General features: G+C 26.6%; 1 protein-coding gene across 1 annotated transcript in view; it reads left to right on the top strand.

Moving 5' to 3' along the window:
- The first annotated feature begins 370 nt into the window (after positions 1 to 370).
- Mip (Myoinhibiting peptide precursor) overlaps positions 371 to 12335 on the top strand; it is a 131616-nt gene continuing 119651 nt past the window's right edge. Inside the window, exon 1 of the mRNA XM_016075628.5 lies at positions 371 to 513. The gene's annotated coding sequence lies outside the window, so the exon portion shown is untranslated. The remainder of the gene's footprint in view (positions 514 to 12335) is intronic.

The following is a 12335-nucleotide window of genomic DNA, read 5'->3' as shown; positions in this document are numbered from 1 at the left end:
TATTACTTCTTATTTTGAATTGACACAAAAGTTTAAAAAAACTAATTCACATTTATGTCTCTTATTAAACAGAATTAACTCTAAATAATATAATAATTAATTCTAGAAAAAAATTCAGATTTTAAAATTATTTATAAAAATATATTTAGAATTAATAATTTTATTGCTTTTTGAGAATTTAACATTTTTAGGTGTTATTAAGAAGATATTTTTCAAATAATTCCTTTCGAGACAACTCTTTCAATGGAATTTAAGTTTTTGAACTGTGCATAGTTTGTCCCATTTATCAACACATCAGTTTTGGCAACTTTTCCCGAAGAGCTTGGCGACAGCTCCGGAAAGTCCATCTTCACGGCAACCCTGAACAAAAGTCCGGAATATAAGAAAGGGAGTATCTGAGAGTTTCAATTCTTTACATCTTCATATTTTTCAACCTCAAGATTGACTTGGTCCAAAAAATTAATAATTTAGAAGACCCTAAGAAAATAATCAATTTATCGGCAACATTTTGAGGTAAGATTATTTTTCTTAGTTCTTAGTTGTTAAAACTCAATATTGTTTTACATAACTTTGTCACAACTGTAAATTAATAATTTTAATTCTTCTCAATGAATAATGTTTCTTAAACTAAAGCTTTATTTCGCAGTTCAGCATATTTCAATTCAACAATTTTAGAAAATTATAATAGTAAGTAAGTAAATGTGTAGCCGAAAATATCACACAACTTGAATTTCTCTTCATTCTGTATACTCTTCCCGAAATTAAGTAAACTTTTAAAGGTAAGAGTTTCCATTGCCAATAAGTATTTTATACATAAAATACATATATTATAACTTTATGAATTAAACAAAATATTTAAGAGGTAAGATTTATTTTTCTTCTCAGCATTTTTTTTTCAAATTTTCTGACTTTGAAAAAGAGAAAATAACATATTTTAAACTGTGGTTTTAGTTAAGTACGTGTTTTCTTGGTAAACACTGCAAATAATACTTAATAAGAAATACTAATTAATGAATAATAAAATAATAAACTGAAAAATAATTTTCCGAAAATAAATATTATAAGTTTAATCATAAGGAGTAGTGGATATAATCTAAAAGTTGCTATAAAATTAAAATAGTTTTCATTGAGTAAGGAAAACTAAATTTCCACTACTCAATGAAAACCAGAATATTCTAAGGGCTGTGAATTAAATTAATTTAATTACAGGGATAATATTAAATTCTTATTTAAACTTTAGTCTATGAAACAGAATGTACAATAATGATTCATGAGGTATAAAATATATTTTGTTTTACCATTTGTTTGCTCAAAATTAGTATGATTCTGCTAGATATCAAAGCCCATGTTCGCTACTGCTCACCAGCTCCTATGATTTATTCGCCAAAATTTTTCTTTCTCGAACTCAGGTAAAATTATCACTACATATTTTTGGTTATTATTCTTTTTTACTAGCGATGCTACTTCATACAATTCGCATTCACATAAAAATATTCTGCTTTTCGCTCATGAAATCATAACCTTCTTCATTTAAGGACTTTTGAAATTTCATCTGGTCGATATTATAATAAAGTTATAAACACAAATGCCACAAAATATGCTGATACAATTTATACAAATTATTAGATATATTTATGACACGAAACTTTTTAATAACTGTCAAACACTTAGTAACTAAAATCCTTTACAGTGTGAGATTCTGGTTGATATGGTGATGTTATTTATAACAATTTAGATTGAGAATTTTTAAATAATAATAAAAAAGTAAAATAAATCTTCTTACGATTTATATGTCACTAACCCCCTTTAAGTATTTATAAGTTTTTAACTGGATATGATGTAGAACACTTGCCAATTGAAACCATTTACCTACCATGAAATATTGTGTTTACAAAATGACAAAATGATGGCATTTTTAATATATAATTAGTGTATCATTTATCATATAACAGCAAAGAATAGTAATATAAAAATTATTTTAACTTATGCCACTAACTGTCATCCCAAGAGTTGTAATTACCTTAATGGATATAATGAAAATCACTTGGTAACTAAAACCATTTGCAATTTTAGGTCTGGTTACTGGTTGATAAGACGATGGTATTTTTTAAAAATTTCTTAGTTAACTATTTACGAAAATTTTGTAAGGTAATAGGAGAAATAATCTCTTCAAACATCTTCTCCCTGAATATTTGCATAAAGCCAAAGCAACCTCCTCAACAATGGTACTTAAATTATATAATTAGTGCATTATTTAGCAAAATGCAGCTAATTATAGTAGTTGAAAATTCGCCTCACTTTAGTCACTTTTTGCGCTCTTTAGAGTTATAAGTATCTTGGTAACAATGTGAAACGTAAAAAGAATGTGAAACGCTTGGTAACTAGATCCATTTACAATGTAAAGTCTGATTGATATGAAAATGATATTTATATTAACTTCTTAGATAATTACTCACGAAATTTAAATTAATAATAAAAAGAATAAAATAAATCTTCGTTTCATTCATGTCCCTAACCTAATCTTCTTGAATATTCCTGAGATTGAAACCATGTAGCATGATGGTTTATGTTTTGATGGCTTTTGTAGCATATTATCGATGTATCATTTAGCAAATTACAGTTAATTATAGTTATATAATTTCTCTTCACTAATACAACTAACTGTCTTCCTAATAGTCGTGAGTTTTTTGATATACACAATGAAATTAACTTGGTAAAAGTCGTCAAGAAATTCCACCATTACTTGACAGTGATATTTATAATCTATATTATTACATTATTACTCAAAAACTACTTCTAATAATGATTAATATAATATAACATTCACGTTTAGTCTGAAGCTTTTTATCTCCGTTGATGAAATCAACAACGCATTTAGAACAGAATTAAAAATAACAGAAGATAAAAATTATACATAATTCCACAAATCAAAAATTTTAAATTGTTGCTAATTTCCAACCATGTGTATCTTACTGTTCTAGGATTGAGTATCAAGATTGATTATTGATTGATCTACAATTCTGTAAGTGAATATTTGTGTATCCTTAGTGGCATTTTTATTCAGTGAGGCCATACATTTAATTTTGCACTTCGATTTTTAAACATTCAATTCTTTTTAACATGTGTAAGAATTAATTTAAGTTTCAATATGAAGAAAATAACTTGCTTGATTAAAGAAGTTTAATCATTCGCTTATTATTCTCTCAAAAGGTTTTAGATACAAAGGAAATTCAATTTCATAACATTTATGAGTTACACTTTCTACTCGACAGCCCTTATTCGCAAGCAGTAAAAAAGAAATTAAGTGTATGTATATTTGTTTCCATTTTAAATTAATTCAAATTTCACCATCTTAAATTTACACAGAAATTTATATGTGCATAATTTTCGATATTCTTTTGACTTCAAGAAAAAAATAATCTAAATTCTCTTAGAAGGAGCTCGTTATTTAAATTTCGAGGAGAGTTCATGTTTAGACAAAATCTGTGATGAAACTATGCATATATTTATCAAACAAAAATGAATAAAATTCAAAATTTTCAAATCACGGTTAAAGAAATTTTAATAACACAAATCATATATATATATATATATATATATATATATATATATATATATATATATATATATATATATATATATATATATATATATATATATATATATATATATATATATATATATATATATATATATATATATATATATATATATATATATATATATATATATATATATATATATATATATATATATATATATATATATATATATATATATATATATATATATATATATATATATATATATATATATATATATATATATATATATATATATATATATATATATATATATATATATATATATATATATATTAAAAATTTATGAAATTCTAAGATCAATTAAAAGACATTCAAACATTTTTCTCTCCTTTTTAAATCAGCAAATTAGCGAAGTGAATTTTTGTATAAGGTCTTTAATATCATGTAGGTTTTTTTTTAATATCATTTCATTCTTAAATGTAGTATTAAATACATTATTATAATGCAAAACTGTTTATACAGTTTATTGTAATGTAAAAATCAATAATGCAATACAATTTTCCGGTTAACGTTTAAAAATCTTCAATTCAAATTTCAAAAGGAATGTAACTTTCTTTTACCAACCAAATTTAAAGTACACTTAATGCATTTTACTGAAAAAAAGTGTTGGTGTGAGATGGATTTGCACTTTCAGAAGAAAATGCAATTAAAATAAGTGAGAAAGATGCTCTTTTGTATTACAGTGCTCGACGATCTTAATTGGCTCTTCTCTCCAGTGAGGAGAAAAATATTAGGAAGATTCCAATGGCTTTTAGTTGAAATGGCTCCAATTTATCGAAATTTTAAGCAATTAATGTTCAAAGTGAAGCTTTTAGAGCCATACTGTTAAAAAAAGAAGAAAAAACATTACAATGGTTTTGAGAACTAATTTTTTTTAAATGCTTTTTTCAAAATGTAATGTTAATTATTTTTTTTCTATAATTCAATATTTTTAAATTCTGCATTTTTTTAATTTATTAATTTTGAATTTAATAATCCAACATTTTATCATTCAATCTATTTTATGAAAGAAATTACTTTAATTTTATTTCAATAACTTAATAAATATTGAAATAAATGTAATTTTAATTAATATGCTAATAATTTTGACGAAAAAAAATTGTGTTTATTTTTATTTTATATGTATGATTCTTTTTATTTAAAACTAAATAAGACAATTTTATTCTAGCACAGTTATTATAATTGTATTAAATTATTAATAATTCGCGACATTAATTATTTAAAAGTTTAAAATTAGAAATATAATTGGAAAATTCTCTAATTATACCACACAATATTTAAAGTAATGAACATATATAACAAATATTTAAAGCTCTAACATACATTTTTAACAATGAAGTATTTTTTCGTACAGCTCAAGAAGTTCATCAAGAAGTTTTTATCTTATCCTCAAAACGAATACAAATTATTACACATCCGTTAAATAAAATATTTTCACACTTATATATTTTTGAAATCATGGAGGAGATCTTTCATTTAAAACACTTTACTTTGGGGGCACCTGTTATAATTTTAGGCTTTTACATTAAATTTATTAAAGTAATCGCTAATATATCTCCTTTTGCATAACACGCTGAAAAAAATGCTCATTTTAATATTAATTATAAAATATGATTTTTTAGTGGGTGGTAAAATTTGGTAAGGGTGGTAATATTTGATAGTTTCCTCATGATACCTTTGAATATTGCATAAAAACCTTTTATTAGGTTAAATTTACTTTTCAGTTTAGAATTTTTCACTGAATGTGTTATAAGAATTATAATTTTAAAAGCCAGAATTTTCAATAAACCATTACCTTGCGGGTGGAAAAATTATCCAAATTAATGATTTAAATAACGTTTACTTTAGTTTTCATCTAGTACGGTAGTTTCACCATAATTATTTTCTCCGCATATAGTGCGCAAAAAAGTAGTAAGCATTTTACAGAAATTTTGATCTAAGAATTTCCTTTTTAACGTACTTTAACATTTTACAAAGTTACGAAGTGTTCGAATGAATCATAAAAGCCCAAACTTTATAATTCATGGAACTAAAAAATACAAACTAGTTTGTATCGACAATATTTTAAGTTTCAAAATCAAACACAAATATGTCCTTCTCTGGAAAAACATACCTTATTTCGACACTTTTAAATGTGTGATGTTCAAAATATGGGAGGTGTGATAGACAAACAAAAAAAAATATGGTTCCACGATTTAAAGCATGAGAGTAGTTAAAACAACAGTTTCCTAAATGTTAATTTTTCTTATTGCGAATTTCGCCATTTCAAAGTAGTCATATTTTTAACTTTTCACTTTTTGCGAACTGTAATATTGATTTCTTTTAAAGTTGGATGTAAACATTTAAAATTCAATCGATTAAGTTGGTGTAAAAATTTGTATACCTTATAGATTAAAATTTTATCAACAATTGGTAAATCAAATAGTAGAAGATAATATATAATTATAAAAACTTGTTTTTATATGGATTCTTGGATAAACACGTTTTATAATTATGTACAAAAATGTTCTGATTCACATCATTAATACTAGAGATGTGGTTAAATGGCTTGTTTATTCAGGAAAAGTATATTTTTGTGTCTTATTCAGCAACTTAAAGTATCGTTTGCACTAAATAAGTTTAGGACTTCAAATCATTAAGTCTTAATCTGTGAAAAATCGAGCATTAGATAATTGTCACTATTTTTAAAAAAGAATACCATATCTGCCAATAATTTTAAGTTAAATATTACTATCAGTAGGGATCAATTGTCGTCGGTCTTCAATTGATTTATCTTTTAATTGTACCTGTTGATGAGTGTTCAAAGTTTGAAAGAAAACACCTTTATTTAATATACATAACTATTCTTAACCAAATAAGTGTCCACGCAACCTAATTTTAATAAAGGTTTTTAATCTACATTTGGATAAACCAGTTCATTCGCATTGTCATTCGATTTGATGAGGAGGGTTTAAAATTTGCAAACGGGCAAGTTCTATGGAGAAAATAATAAAGCTAATTTTCGAAAAACACTCACAAATACTAATTTCAAAAGCATGTAAGTGTTTTTTTTTATCAACATCAGTTGATCCACTTTTTAATTGTATCTGCTGGAGAATTTTCAACGTTTTTTAAAAAAAACTATGATTACTACATTTTGGTTAACCTTGCAGAAGTAAATTCTACCATTTTCACGTCGGCTTTACCGAAAGTATAAAATAATTACGGCTTCATTTTAAATTTATTCGAGCTTTTTCGGTCAACATCTAGGAAGACCAGCTGCTTCACCTTTTATATATCTGCTACTAAGGGTTAAAAATTTGTCTAACGAAGGGTTAAAGAATTGTCTTTAACCTGTGTAATAAAAATTATGTCTAATTTATAAACATTTTCACAGCCTCTTTCTAAAAGTATTCATTTTGATTTGTCTATACCTAGATACAATTAAAATATTTTTAATTTCAAGCTCTTTTTCTTTTCTTTTTGAAGATGATGGTTTAGCAACTACTATTTTTAAACTAGATATTATTTCTTTGAAATTTCATTAACGACATACTTTATAATTTCTTCATAATTATATTTAAAAAATTAGTGCATGTATCTACTTTTTATAACAATTTTATACAAAATAACGTAAAATTATTTATCTCGATGACATAAAGTAGTTAACAAATCAATGACTCTGGGGGTACTGGATTGGAGATCGATCGTTCTCTGATTCAGGTCAAAATTAAGATCTGTGGATGAATGAGTGGATGTATGAATGGGTCCGCCCTATAAACGGGTGTGACGTATGGTGTGGCAGAAGTCGAATTCTTGGCCATAGATGGCGCCACTGAAAAACAAGAACAATCGCACCCCCCTCTGCCTAAACAGGCATACGTCAACAACAACATAAAGTAGTATCTAGAAATACAATAAAGTTCTTATTTCAATCAGCAAAAAAAAAAAATTTAAAATATTTAAATAAATATTTTCACACTCTTGGGACGGAGAAAACTATCCATTTAAAGGTACCCCAATAATGAAGTTTAACACCGTAAATTGTTTTTAGAATATTCTCAATTATGTAAAAATAATTAAATAATCTATAATAACTGTCCGCAAGGATATTTATTTAAACTTTAAAAAATATATTTTTCTATACAAAAGGAATGTATGAAAAAGTTTTATATAAATACATAATTCTAGATACATTGTGAATAAATGAATATATATTTTTCCCATTAACACAGTTATTCAAGAAGTCATATGATACCGAATATGAGCTTATAGTTCTCACTGTCTGTTTCAATTATTAGGTTTACACTCCTGAACCATCACTTGATAGGAAACGAGTTAATAACTCCTTGAAAGTAAACCTATCACGATTCATAGAAAAAAAAAGAAGAAAAAAAATGAAAGCAATGCTTACCTGTAAAGCACGAGGACCCATGGAGTTAATACATTCACAATTAATCATCTATTAAGTGACTGAATAAATGTTTCATTGATATGAACACCTCAAAGAATTTTATTTTGTTTTCTTTTTTTTTAACCCCAGCTGTGTTAAAAGATCAAAAGATGCCACTCTTGGAATGAACAGCATCATTTTCTGTTCTTTCTTTGGAAAGAGAGGGCAAGGTGACAGGATAAAGATTGATTCTTTAGTAGTGAAATAGCTTAGCAATATTTTTAGTTATGGATGAGGCAAACAATTTACGTAATTTAAAGAAAAATTGCTTACGTGCTTTAAATAAAAAGTTGCAAAAAAGTGAAGAGTTGCATTTTTTTCTCTTCCAATTCCAAACAGAATTTTTCAAATGTGGAAAAAATAGTGTCCGGTTTGAAGGGATAGAAAAAAAAAAGCTTTTCAGGACAAAAATGACTTCGCGTCCAGTTACGGAGTGTCCACTTTGCAAATAATGTACATAATGGGTTATTCATAGAAGATTCACGGGGAATTGAAATATGTCCATATTGGGAGGCGCGCCGGTCAGGTGGCCGAGCGGTTAGCGTGCCTGACTGCGAAGTCATAGGCTGCGGGTTCGAATCCCGCTCTGGGCATGGATGTTTCTCTCTCTCTTTGTGCTGTCCTCTGTTGTGTGTGTATGATGTGTGAATGTGGCCCACCCTATAAACGGGTATTTGTGGCAGTGTGGCGTGGGCAATGTTGCTCGCCTCCGTGACTTTGGTTCACAGGTGCCCACTGGGTAACGCGAAATGAGCAACAATTCTAGCATAGTATAGGCAAAAGATTCAAAATTCAGTGCCTGCCATTCGAAAAAAAAATATATTGGGAGGCGTCCATTTTGTAGAAGCGTTCATAACAGGAGGTTTCAATGTAGCTATATATTAAAATTGGAAATATTTATAAATATTTATAAAAGAAGAAATTAGTCACCATTTTCTCCGGATGTAATAGAAACTGTTCTATGCAACTTTTAAATAATAGTTCGTGATTAAAAAATTCAAGGACTTCATAACGAGAAATCTTAGTGGCATTAAATTTTAATAAATACTCATTAAAACCCATTTCAGCCATTTCGAATGAAAAATTAACACAGGTAAGCAAAGGTATTCAGTTTTACTTTCTATGCACTTCAATCAGCATTAGATTTATTAAACCTCTTATTTTTGTTTTAATCTATAAAATATGTTTCAGGACTATTTTCAGGAAATACATTTATTATAACATTATTAATTGCATTTATTATTTTTTTAAAAATTAAAATGTGCAAGCAATTTCAACTTGAGTGCTGTTACACTGGTTTTGTGTTTATCCGAAACTTGAACGAGAGAAAAAACACAAACACGTTTATTAAACTGAAGGAACTGAAACTGAAATAATTAATTAATTTAAAAACATTCATAAATAATGCTGTTTTACTATTAATTTCTTGTAAAATATTTTCTTCTTAAATACATTATAGTATTACGTTATTTCATTAGTTTTGCACAATATATTTGCATAATTCAATACCCTAAAGCAATCTAATAATGCATGGCTATTTTTTTACATATTTATTTCTTATGCTTAGATGCATATTTTAAGTAACAAAGATAAAAAAAAACACACCTTAAATATTGAGAGAAATTTTAAATTATTTAAAATTTTACTCAAAAAAATGAAACACAGCAATAGTAGAAAAATAATTCAATTTCTTTCTGCAACAAAGAAACCACCATTTTCATGTCGAGTGTCAATTATCTTGACAAGCCCAAAAACACTCTTTTTATTATAACTGACAGTAAAGACTTATTGGTTGTGAAAGAAATATTACACAATAATTGGACTGAAATAATGTTGATCATTAATCTGGTTTCCTAATTGGGACAAAAAAATACAATTCTTATTCTTAATGCTACTGTTAGGATTCATTGTAGACAAGTTTTATAGTACTTTGCTTTTATGTCTTTCTGTATAACTCATTTAACAAGTAAGAATTCATGTTATTTTTTCAATAAATTAAAATTTAGCACATACTATTCAAGATTTTTTTAAATAAAAAAATTAAACTTTTCAATTAGCTTAAATTTCTGTCATTATTTCAAATACATTATTTTTAATTTTCCTTAAAAGAACAGCAGACTTCTCCCAACGAGTTTCTTTTTTTGAAGTTTGATATCAGTCAAGACTTTCGGAGATCTCTTCTTGCAGGTCGGGTTAACTTGATGAATTTTATATGATTTGTTGAAGAAAATTTTATATGCGAATTTGGCATCAGCTAATGACTTTTCACTTAATGCTGTTTTTATTTAATTGTTTTCAAATGAGAAGATAATTTTAGAACATTTAAATCGATAAATATAGAGTAGATTGTTCGCCTCAAGCAACCTAATCATGATTAGCTAGAACTCAAATCTAACACAAAACTGGATAGGGAAATTTAACGAGGTATCTGGTTTTGCGCAGCAACCTTTGAAAATTGTTCACTCACTCTTATTATTAGAAACAAAGATAAGTTAGAAATGACTAAATTTTCAGACAAAGTGGGCTAAAAATTTGTTCCACATCAGACGTTTGCAAATAGCCCAATAATGTGACGTTAGCAATCAGACTATAATATGGAGTAAATTATTCGCTTTAAGCAACCTAATCATGATTAGCTAAAACTCAAATCTAACACAAAACAGGATAGGAAAAATCAAAGAGGTATCTGGTTTTGCACAGCAAAAGCAAAACCTTTGAAAACAATAGTTCAATCGCTTTTATTATTCGAAACAAAAATAGGTTAGAAGTGACTAAATTTTTATACAAAGTGGCGTAAAAATTTGTTCCACATCAGACGTTTGCAAATAGCCCAATAATGTGACGTTGGCAATTGATTTAGATTATTGATTTATATCAGTTACTAATGTATATTAAAAAATAAGATAAGAAGTGACTTTGTATGTCAAATCTGCAACATCCACTAATCAGAAATTAAAGCTAATGAAATTGAAATTAGTGAGTGTGATTGTTGCAAAAAAAATTGTATATATAAAAAGTATATTTTTAACTCAAATATGCTTTTCATAGCGTAGAATTATCTAAAAAAGGTTATTGTTATCATAAAAAAGCACTCTGGCTTTTCATCCTGCACTGATTTTGCTTGAACAATTTTTGACCTGCACTGAACTTTTCACTAGCGTGTTAAATGCTGCAAACTGTGAAACGCGTGCATAAAAATTTAACTGCATGTTTCATGCATTATTTCGTAATATGAGGAAATATATATCCAATTTAAAAGAACATTGTTTAATTCTTTTAATGATAATACAGAGATTCATCAATTTTGACTACTTGTTACCGACTTGTTACATAAGCGATTGAAAATATCATTCTGATTATTGAAACTGAAATTTAACAAGAAAATACATTTTTATGACAATCTCTATAATTCTTATTTGCGAAACTTCACTTAATTCACAACAAAATGAGAAAATTGCGTGCATCTGAAAATATTTAAATGAACTTCGGAATTCACTACAAAGCAAGCTTCAACTTTGAGCCATTGCATGCACCGAAATCAACATTTACGTGCCCGTTTCTGAACGTCCTTGATTTATCTTGTCTTCTTTGTCGAAAAATTGTGATTGATCAATTGTTCCGACATTCAATTTTCAAAGTAATTATTTTGAAGTACATCCCAAAAATGAATGGAATAAATTTCGTCGGTTTGTGCATTTGGTTAAATTTGTATAATTGGTATCCTAATAATAGCATAACTTACGTGTAGTTAAACTGTAAACATTATTTTTAAATGATTTATTTTATTTTTTGTTCTAGGTTTAAATATTACATTATTTCTATACTTAAATATGTGACTTACTATGTTTTAAAATCATTAAACTGCATAACAGCACGTGATAAATTAGTATTTTAATTAAACATAAAAAGAGGAGAAATTATTTTCGGGGATTTTTTTTTTATTAGCAACAAGATTGAATAAAATTAAGTGTTTTTTTTCTGTTACTAACAAGGCTTAATTAGCTTAATTTAAAATAAATTATGCTTTTTCTTCTTTTAGAATTGCGAAGTTACTTAGGTTGTGTGTCTCTTATATGTGATTTTTTACTATTGGTTTAAAAGGCAAATCGAGTGTTCTCTTCAAAGAATGAAAATATATTCAATCGATTTTATTAGGCTTCATATATAATAGTCTTACACTGTAATAAATTAGCGCTACTTTGAACTTTAATATCCTTTCAATTCGCTGCAACCTTACTATTATATTAAGTTTATGTCATTACATATGTTAGTCTTCCTTTAACTTGATTACATTAAAT

The sequence above is a fragment of the Parasteatoda tepidariorum genome, chromosome 2, assembly GCF_982258835.1.
Source record: "Parasteatoda tepidariorum strain Cologne lab strain chromosome 2, Ptep-v5.0, whole genome shotgun sequence".
Lineage (NCBI taxonomy): Eukaryota > Metazoa > Arthropoda > Arachnida > Araneae > Theridiidae > Parasteatoda > Parasteatoda tepidariorum.
Note: the sequence above shows the minus strand (reverse complement) of the source record. Positions and strands in the feature narration are given on the sequence as shown.